This window comes from Trachypithecus francoisi, unplaced genomic scaffold (genome assembly GCF_009764315.1).
Source record: "Trachypithecus francoisi isolate TF-2019V2 unplaced genomic scaffold, Tfra_2.0 Lachesis_group17, whole genome shotgun sequence".
NCBI lineage: Eukaryota > Metazoa > Chordata > Mammalia > Primates > Cercopithecidae > Trachypithecus > Trachypithecus francoisi.
The window spans coordinates 15,506,598-15,516,435 of NW_022681462.1; the positions used below are offsets into that span (position 1 = coordinate 15,506,598).

General features: G+C 44.1%; 1 non-coding gene across 1 annotated transcript; it reads right to left on the bottom strand.

Annotated features, from left to right (window-relative positions):
- Nucleotides 1–2,182: 2,182 nt before the first annotated feature.
- LOC117063124 lies at nt 2,183–2,245 on the bottom strand. Its single transcript, XR_004428741.1, has one exon. It is a non-coding gene; the product is annotated as a U7 small nuclear RNA (small nuclear RNA).
- Between the last annotated feature and the right edge of the window lie 7,593 nt (nt 2,246–9,838).

The window sequence follows — 9,838 nt, forward strand, 5'->3', positions numbered from 1 at the left end:
CAACAGAGCAAGACTCCGTCTCAAAAAAAAAAAAAGAAATAAAGTAGAGGGGTGAAAAAACAGCTACTCCACAGAGAGAGTAGGATGTTCCCGAAAGTAAGAGGAGGAATGCATCCACCCTGGGTACAATGCTTGTATATATGGGGAGATGTGCTCTGCTACAATGGTTTGTGATAAAATATTAATTTTCTTAATTACTGTATTTTGCAAGAATTGATATTATCTTTAAAGCAAAATTAGGAATGCCTTTGTCCTCCAGATATCGGGATATCTGGACACTTCCAACTCTGGGTCTGTTTTAGTAAACATTATTAATTTGTTCCCTTAACCGTAAACATCTAGAGGCTAGGAATACGTAACTTTCTGGAACTGCAGCCCAGCAAGTCTCAGCCTCATTTTCCTAGCCCTCACTCAAAATAGAGTCACTCTTGTCTGAACACCTCTGACAGTAGGGCTACAGCTTGGTTTTATACATTTTAGGGAGACATAAGACATTAATCAATACATGTAAGATGTACATTGCATCAGTCCGGAGAGGTGGGACAACTCAAAGGGGTGGGTGGAGTGGCTTCTAGGTCATAGGTAGATTCAAAGATTTTTTTGATTGGTAATTGGTAGAAAGAGTTCATCTTAAAAGACCTGGAATCCATAAAAGTGGTGTAAGTATCCATAAAGTGGATAAGGTGTTGTGGAGGCCAAGGTTCTTATTATGCAGATGAAGCTTCCGGGTAGCAGGCTCAGAGAGAATAGAATTGTAAATCTATCTTAGACTTAAAAAGATGTCAGACTCTTAGATAATTCTTTCCTGGATCAGGAAACAACTAGAAAGGGAAGAGGATTCTCTACAGAATGGAGATTTTCCCCACAAGGGACAGTGTTGCAGGGCCATTTCAAAGTATGTCAAATAAATGTATTTTGGGGTAAAACACTTCCATTTCTTTTTGGGTCTGCTTTCTGACATGTTGGTATCTTTGTCAGGCCTCTGAGCCCAAGCTAAGCCATCATATCCCCGGCGACCTGCACATATACATCCAGATGGCCTGAAGTAACTGAAGATCCACAGAAGTGAAAATAGCTTAACTGATGACATTCCACCATTGTGATTTGTTTCTGCCCCACCCTAACAGATGGATGCACTTTGTAATCTCCCCCACCCTTAAGAAGGTTCTTTATAATCTCCTCCACCCTTAAGAAGTTTCTTTGTAATTCTCCCCACCCTTGAGAATGTACTTGCTGAGCTTCACCCCCTGCCCCCAAAACATTGCTCTTAACTTCACCGCCTATCCCAAAACCTGTAAGAACCAATGATAATCCCACCACCCTTTGCTGACTCCTTTTTCGGACTCAGCCCACCTGCACCCAGGTGAAATAAACAGCCATGTTGCTCACACAAAGCCTGTTTGGGGGTCTCTTCGCATGGACACGTAGAACAATCTTATTGCTACAAAGAGTGTTTTGTCAGTCTTAAGGTCTCCTTTTCTTTTTTTCTGAGATGGAGTCTCGCTCTGTCACCCAGGCTGGAGTGCAGTGGCGCGATCTCAGTTCACTGCAACCTCCGCCTCCCCAGTTCAAGCAATTCTCCTGCATTAGCCTCACAAGGAGCTGAGATTACAGGCGCCCGCCACCACACCCAGCTAATTTTTGTATTTTTAGTAGAAATGGGGATTTACCACGTTGGCAGGCTGGTCTCGAACTCCTGACCTCAGGTGATCCATCTGCCTTGGCCTACCAAAGTGCTGGGATTACAGGCATGAGCCACTGCACCAGGCCAAGGTCTCTGTTTTAATGGAGATTTTTGTTTTTTTTTTTTTTTTTTTTTTTTTTTTTGAGACGGAGTCTCGCTCTGTCGCCCAGGCTGGAGTGCTGTGGCCGGATCTCAGCTCACTGCAAGCTCCGCCTCCCGGGTTTAGGCCATTCTCCTGCCTCAGCCTCCCGAGTAGCTGGGACTACAGGCGCCCGCCACCTTGCCCGGCTAATTTTTTGTATTTTTAGTAGAGACGGGGTTTCACCGTGTTAGCCAGGATGGTCTCGATCTCCTGACCTCGTGATCCGCCCGTCTCGGCCTCCCAAAGTGCTGGGATTACAGGCTTGAGCCACCGCGCCCGGCCAGGATTTTTGTTGTTGTTGTTGTTGTTGTTGTTTTTCTTTTCTTTTCTTTTCTTTTGGTGGTGATGGTGGTGGGGGGTGCTTTCCAAAAAAAAACAGGAAAGCCTGCTAGACAAATTCTAAAAGAGCTGTAAAGCTTTGTGAGTTGCCCAGGTTGGCCTCCAAGTCCTGGCCTCAAGTAATCCTCCACCTCAGTCTCTCAAAGTGCTAGGATTACAGGCATGAGCCACCACCACACCCTGGCCACTGTTTTAATGAGTTTTTGTTGTTGTTGTTGTTTGAGACAGTCTTGCTCTGTTGCCCAGGCTGTAGTGCAGTGACATGATCTCAGCTCATTGAATCTCTGCCTCCTGAGTTCAAGTGATTCTCCTGCCTCAGCTTCCTGAGTAGCTGGGATTACAGGCAGCTGCCACCACGCCCGGCCAATTTTTGTATTTTTAATAGAGATGGAATGTCACCATATTGGCCAGGCTGGTCTTGAACTCCTGATCTCAAGTGGTCCACCCACCTCAGCCTCCCAAAGTGCTAGGACTACAAGCATGTGCCATCACGCCTGGCCTGTTTTAATGTTAATGCTGGTCAGTTGTGCCTCAGTTCCAACGGGATAATGAGGCATGTCCCTCCACCCATTCCCATCATGACCTGAATTAGTGTTTCAAGTCTTCTTTAGCATGCCTTTGGCCAAGAGGACGGGTTCATTCAGTTGGTTGGGGGACATAGAAATTTATTTTTTGGTTTACATCTGCTTTCTCCTAGATCAAGCAATAGCCAAATTGTATGCCCCCTTTGTTGACATGTGGCGTACTTTAAAAAATATCTCCCATAGAATTCTGGGGTTTTTTGTTTTGTTTTGTGACAGAGGCTGGAGGGCAATGGCTCTATCTTGGCTCACTGCAACCTTCACCTCCTGGGTTCAAGCAATTCTCTTGCCTCAGCCTCCTGAGTAGCTGGGATTATAGTCGTGCACCACCACGCCTAGTTAATTTTTGTATTTTTAGTAGAGACAGGGTTTCACCATGTTGGCCAGGCTGGTCTCGAACTCCTGACCTCAAGTGGCCCAGCTGCCTCGGCCTCCCAAAATGCTAGGATTACAGGCATAAGCCACCATGCTTGGCTGTATTCTGGTATTCGAACACTTGTGTTTGGAATATAACAGGAGACTTTCCCTGAATATCATTTTGTTATTCAGTTGCAAAAAGAAAGAGAGAAAGAATATATTTCCAAGGGAAATAATTGGAAATATAGTTATTGAAATTCGTCAGTATGCTGGTAAAAACAGAAACCATGGGAAGTGCTGTGATTTGGATATTTGTCACCTTCAAAACTCATTGAAATTGAATCCCAGTGTGGTATTATTCACAGGTAGGGCCTTTAGCAGGTGATTGGGTAATGAATTGGGGGGCTATCATGGGATTGGGACTGGTGGCTTTATAAGAAGAGGAAGAGAGGCCTGAGCTAGCACACTCACACTCCTTGCCATGTGATGTCCTGTGCTGCGTTGGGGCGCTCAAGAGAGAAGGCTGTCAACAGATGCACCCCCTCAGCCTTAGACTTCCCAGCCTCCAAAACTGTAAGATATAAATTTTGTTTCTTGTAAGTAATACAGTTTCAGGTATTCTTTTTTTTTTTTTTTTTTTTTTTTTTTTGAGATGGAGTCTTGCTCTGTCACCCAGGCTGGAGTGCAGTGGCATGATCTTGGCTCACTGCAATCTCTGCCTCCTGGGTTCAAGCGATTTTCCTTATCAGCCTCCTGAGTAGCTGGGAATACAGGCACCCAGCACCATGACTTGGCTAATTTTTTTTGTCTTTTTAGTAGAGATGGGGTTTCACCATGTTGACCAGGCTGGTCTCAAACTCCTGACCTCAAGTGATCCACCTGCCTTGGCCCCCCAAGGTGTGGAATTATAGGCATGAGCCACCACGCCCAGTCCAGTCTCAGGTATTCTGTTATAAACAACAAAAAATGGACTAAGCTATGTGAAAAGAAAAACTTCACCCAAATTAAATTTAAAAGAGTTTAATTGAGCAATGAATGATTCGTGAATCAAGCAGCCTCCAGAGCCAGAGTAAGCTCTGAGACTCCAGTGCAGCCACATGGTAGAAGAAGATTTATAGACAGAAAAAGGAAAGTGATGTACAGAAAACAGAAGTGAGGTATGGAAACAGCCAGATTGGTTACAGTTTGGCATTTGCCTTATTTGAACATGGTTCCAATAGTGGGCTACCTTTGATTGACCAAAACTTGGTGATTGGCACAGGTGTAGGCTATGGTGTGTTTACACCTCCAGTTGTTATAATTCACAATGTACAGAGAAACCTTTAGGCCAAACTTAAAACATGTAAGGAGGCAGCTTTCGTCTAAACTTGATTTAGCAGACAGAGGAATGATGAGATCACCATCTGTTTATTCCTCCATTCACATACTCATTCATTCAGTCATTCATTTATTCAACAAATATTTATTTAGGCTATGAGGATTATGGACATGAAAAGGACAGACATAATCCCTGCTGTCATGCAGCTTACAGTCTAGTGAAAAAGACAGACATTAAATGACTAATTGTACCATGTGTTGTTTATTGGAATTGTGATAAGTGTTCTGAAAGAGGGAAACCCCATTTTACCTGAGGAGTTATTGGATTTAAGCAGTCTAAAGAATGAGTAGTAATTAATTAGGCAATTATGGGGGATGAATGAGATAAGTGAAAAGAGAAAAGAACCTAAAACAGTTCTTGAAGAACACCATTATTTAAGGAAGGGGAGAGAAGAAGCCCACACAGAATATTGAAAGGAGGAGCTGGGAGTTTGGAGGAAAATTAATATTAAGAAAAATTCTCTGCCAGCCACAGTGACTCACCCCTGTAATCCCAGCACTTTGAGAGGCTGAGGTGGACAGATCACCAGGTCAGGAGTTTGAGACTAGCCTGGCCAACATGATGAAACCCCATCTCTACTAAAAACATAAAAATTATCCAGGCGTGTTGACATATGCCTATAATCCCAGCTACTTGGGAGACTGAGGCAGGAAGAATCGCTTGAACCGGGGAGGTGGAGGTTGCAGTGAGCTGAGATCATGCCACTGCGCTCCAGCCTGGGCAACAGAGCAAGACTCTGTCTCAAAAAAAAGAAAAAGAAAAGAAAAGAAAAATTATCTTTCTATTAAGAACAATTAACTAGGCCAGGTACGAGGGCTCATGCCTGTAGTACCACACTTTGGGAAGTCAAGGCGGGCAGATCATCTGAGGTCGGAGTTCGAGACCAGCCTGGCCAACATGGCAAATCCCCCATCTCTATTAAAAATGCAAAAATTAGCCAGGTACGGTGGCACACGCCTCTCATCCCAGCTACTCAGAAGGCTGAAGCATGAGAATCGCTTGAACCAGGAGGCAGAGGTTGCTGTGAGCAGAGATCATGCCACTGCACTTCAGCCTCAGTGACAGAGTGAAATCCTATCTCTAAACATAATTTTTTATAAAAGAAAAAGTATTCAAAATTTGGAAATGAGGCCAAGAAGATGATTTTATATTTGTTCAATGTCATACTAAGGCATTGTTTAACAAGCTAACCCAAGGATGATTCAATGTTCAAGGACAATATAACACTGTTTGACTTTGCTCTTTATTATTAATTAAGGGATATGATCCATAAAATTACTTGCTAACGTGTTAGATTGTGTTTGGTAGATATTTGAATAATTTCTTTCTAATAGAAATGGTAACATCAGTTGATGTGCCGATAAACTGGCTGGGAGAAGGAGGTCTGGCTGGCAAAATTCCTGAATATTTAAAAATCTTGTCTCAAGAGGTGGTGTGAGTTGGCTCCAGGATACCACTGGGTAACCTTAAAAGTTATTTATAGCTTATTGCCCTGAAGGACATTAACCAATTTTGTATTTAACCTAGCAATTTTATTTTAACCTTTTAAATGAATTTCATAAACTCTGGTTTCTCAAAACACTCTTTGTACCTGATTTACCATATTACTGGTTTCATCGTTAATTAATGAGTTGAGTAAAATCTTTGACACATTTTACACATGGGTTAAGTGTCATCTTTTGAAACTTTTTTGAAAATTATACTTTGTTCCTATGAGTATAGTCTTTTTTTTTTTTTTTTTTTTTTTTTTTTTTTTTTTTGAGACGGAGTCTCGCTCTATCGCCCGGCTGGAGTGCAGTGGCCGGATCTCAGCTCACTGCAAGCTCCGCCTCCGGGTTTACGCCATTCTCCTGCCTCAGCCTCCCGAGTAGCTGGGACTACAGGCGCCGCCACCTCGCCCGGCTAGTTTTTTGTATTTTTTTAGTAGAGACGGGGTTTCACCGTGTTCGCCAGGATGGTCTCGATCTCCTGACCTCGTGATCCGCCCGTCTCGGCCTCCCAAAGTGCTGGGATTACAGGCTTGAGCCACCGCGCCCGGCCGAGTATAGTCTTATAGAAATCACAGGACCCATTTATATTCAAGAAGAATGGTGTGTTACAATGAGATACCACTTCATGTCCACTAGGATGGCCAGAGTCAAAAAGTCAGATAATAACAAAGGTTGGTGAGTGTATTAGTCCATTTTCACACTGCTGTAAAGATACAACCCAAGGCTGGGCAAGTGGCTCACGCCTGTAATCCCAGCACTTTGAGAGGCTGAGGTGGACAGATCACTTGAGGTCAGGAGTTCGAGACCAGCCTGGCCAACATGATGAAACCCCCCACCTCTACTAAAAATACAAAAATTAGCCGCACGTGGTGGTGCTCACCTTTAGTCTCAGCTTCTCGGGAGGCCGAAGCAGGAGAATTGCTTGAACCCAGGAGGCAGAGATTGCAGTTAGCGGAGATCACCCCACTGCACTCCAGCCTGGGCGGCAGAGTGAGACTCTGTCTCAAAAAAAAAAAAAAAATGATATTACCTGAGATTGGATAATTTATAAAGGAAAGAGGTTTAATTGACTCACAGTTCCACATGGCTGGGGAGGCCTCAGGAAACTTATAGTCATGGCAGAAGGAGAAGCAAGCATGTTTTTCACAAGGTGGCAGAGAGAAAGAGTGTGCAGGGGAAACCACCACTTTTAAAACCATCAGATTTTGTGAGAACTCACTCACTAACATGAGAACAGCATGGGGGAACCAACCCTATGATCCAATCACCTCCCACTAGGTCCCTCTCTGGACATGTGGGGATTATACTTTGAGATGAGATTTGGGTGGGGACACAGAGCCAAGCCATATCATTGAGGATGTGGAAAAATAGGAAACTTCTTGTACTGCTGATGAGAATGTAAACAGGGGTGCAGCTGCTTTGGAAAACAATCGGATGGTTCCTCAAATGATTAAACATAAAGGTACTATATGGCCCAGCTACTCAACTCTTAAGCAGATACCCAAGAGAAAAGACAAGTCCACGTAAAAACATGTACACAATTTTTTTTTTTTTTGAGATGGAGCTTCACCTCACCCAGCTGAAGTGCAGTGGCACAATCTTGGCTTACTGCAAATTCTGCCTCCTGGGTTCAAGTCATTCTCCTGCCTCAGCCTCCTGAGTAGCTGGGATTACAGGCGCGCACCACCAGGCCTGGCTAATGTTTGTATTTTTAGTAGAGACGGGGTTTCAGCATGTTGGTCAGGCTGGTCTCGAACTCCTGACCTCGTGATCTGCCTACCTCAACCTCCCAAAGTGCTAGGATTACAGGCGTGAGCCACCGCTCCCGGCCAGAATAGGTTAATCTATAGAAACAGAAGTTTAATAGTTGCTCCAGGCTTGGAGTGGTGGGAAGATGTGGAGGGAAAAAGGCATGATAGCTATTGTAAAAGTTACTAGATTTCTTTGTGAAGTGGTGAAAATGATCTAAAATTAACTGTGGTGTGGGTGCATATATCTGTAAATACACTAAGTGCACTGTTGCATTGTATACCCTAAATTGATGAATTACATGGTTTGTGAATTGTATCTCAATAAAACTGGTATTTTTTTGTTTGTTTATTTATTTTTGTTTTTGTTTTGAGATGGAGTCTCGCTCTGTCACCCAGGCTGGATTGCAGTGGCACAATCTCAGCTCACTGTAGCCTCCGCCTCCTGGGTTCAAGTGATCCTCCTTCCTCAGCCTCCCGAGTAGCTGGGATTACAGGTGCCTGCCACTGCACCTGGCTAATTTTTGCATTTTTGGTAGAGATGGGGTTTCACCATGTTGGCCAAGCTGGTCTTGAACTCCTGACCCCAAGTGATCCACCTGCCTGGGCCTCCCAGTGTGCTGGGATTACAGGCATGAGCCAGTCACCATGCTCTGCCAAAGTTGTTTTTTAAAAGAGAATGGCATGGTGATATGGTTTGGCTGTGTCCCCACGCAAATCTCATCTTGAATTGTAGCTCCCATAATTCCCACGTGTTGTGGGTGGGACCTGGTGGGAGATAATTGAATCATGGGAGTGGTTTCCCCCATACTGTTCTTGTGGTAGTGAATGAGTCTCACGACATCCGATGGTTTTATAAGGGTTTCTCCTTTTGCTTGGCTCTCATTCTCTCTTGCCTTTCCCCATGTAAGATGGGCCTTCTGCCTTCTGCCATGATTGTGAGGCCTCCCCAGCCATGTGGAACTGTGAGTCCATTAAATTTCTTTTCCTTTATAAATTACCCAGTCTCGGGTATTTTTTTTATTAGCAGCATGGAAGAGACTAATACACACAGTTAATAGTGTCAAATGGTCAGATAAATCAAATAGGAAAAGAACAGGGAAGTGAGAGGTGAAGGAGAGACAAGTTAGATGACGTTTTCAGGAAGTTTGGCTGTGAAAGAAGGGCCAGGGAGGTATTTAAGGTAGATGTAGTATCAATAATTATTTTTAAAATAGAAGATCACAGAATATGTCTAAAGGCCTCAGTAGAGAGGGAGAACTTGGAGAGAACAGAAGAGGGAGAATTATTGCTAGATGGGTCCCTGAGATGGTGGCAGCAGGGAAAATTCAGGACACAGGTGAAGAGTGTAACCTGTGACAGCATGGGGAGCGCCTCTTCTGGTGAAGTGCTAATGGCTGGAGAAAGGCAGGCAGGTGAGGAAACAAATAGGTTTGCAGTTTGGGTCTTAAGAAGCTGGGGAAGTCCCCTGATGGTAACTGTTCTTGCTGGGAATTAGATCTGATCCTTTGAGGGAGTGAGGAGACATGTGGTAGACTCTGCGGATTGAGACAGGAGGAAAGTTTGAAATGATTGTTTTTGAGATTGGGGGAGTAGGCTTCAGTGTTGCAGGAAAGACTGTAGTTGGACCAACCTTATCGGATTCTCACTCAGAAGATCCAAAAAAAGTTTAATTTATTAATATATCTCCAATATAAACAGGAGAATAGCCAGGCATAGTGGCTCACACCTGTAATCCCAGTACTTTTGGAGGCTGAGGGAGGCAGATCACCTGAGGTCAGGAGCTCGAGATCAGCCTGGCCAACGTGGCGAAATCCCATTAGCTGGGCATGGTGGCATGTGCCTATAATCCCAGCTACTAGGGAGGCTGAGGCAGGAGAATCACTTGAACCCAGGAGGTGGAGGTTGCAGTGAGCCGATATTGCACCACTGCACTCCAGCCTGGGCAAAAGAGCAAGACTCTGTCTCAAAATAAATAAGTGAATTTAAATAAATAAACAAACAGGAGAATAATGGATACCAGGAATAGGGTGGACTATTGGAGACACCTAGGAAAAAGTACCATTGGTTTGGAGACCTGGATTCTAGTTCCAGATAAACCATTGTATTCACTGTGTGA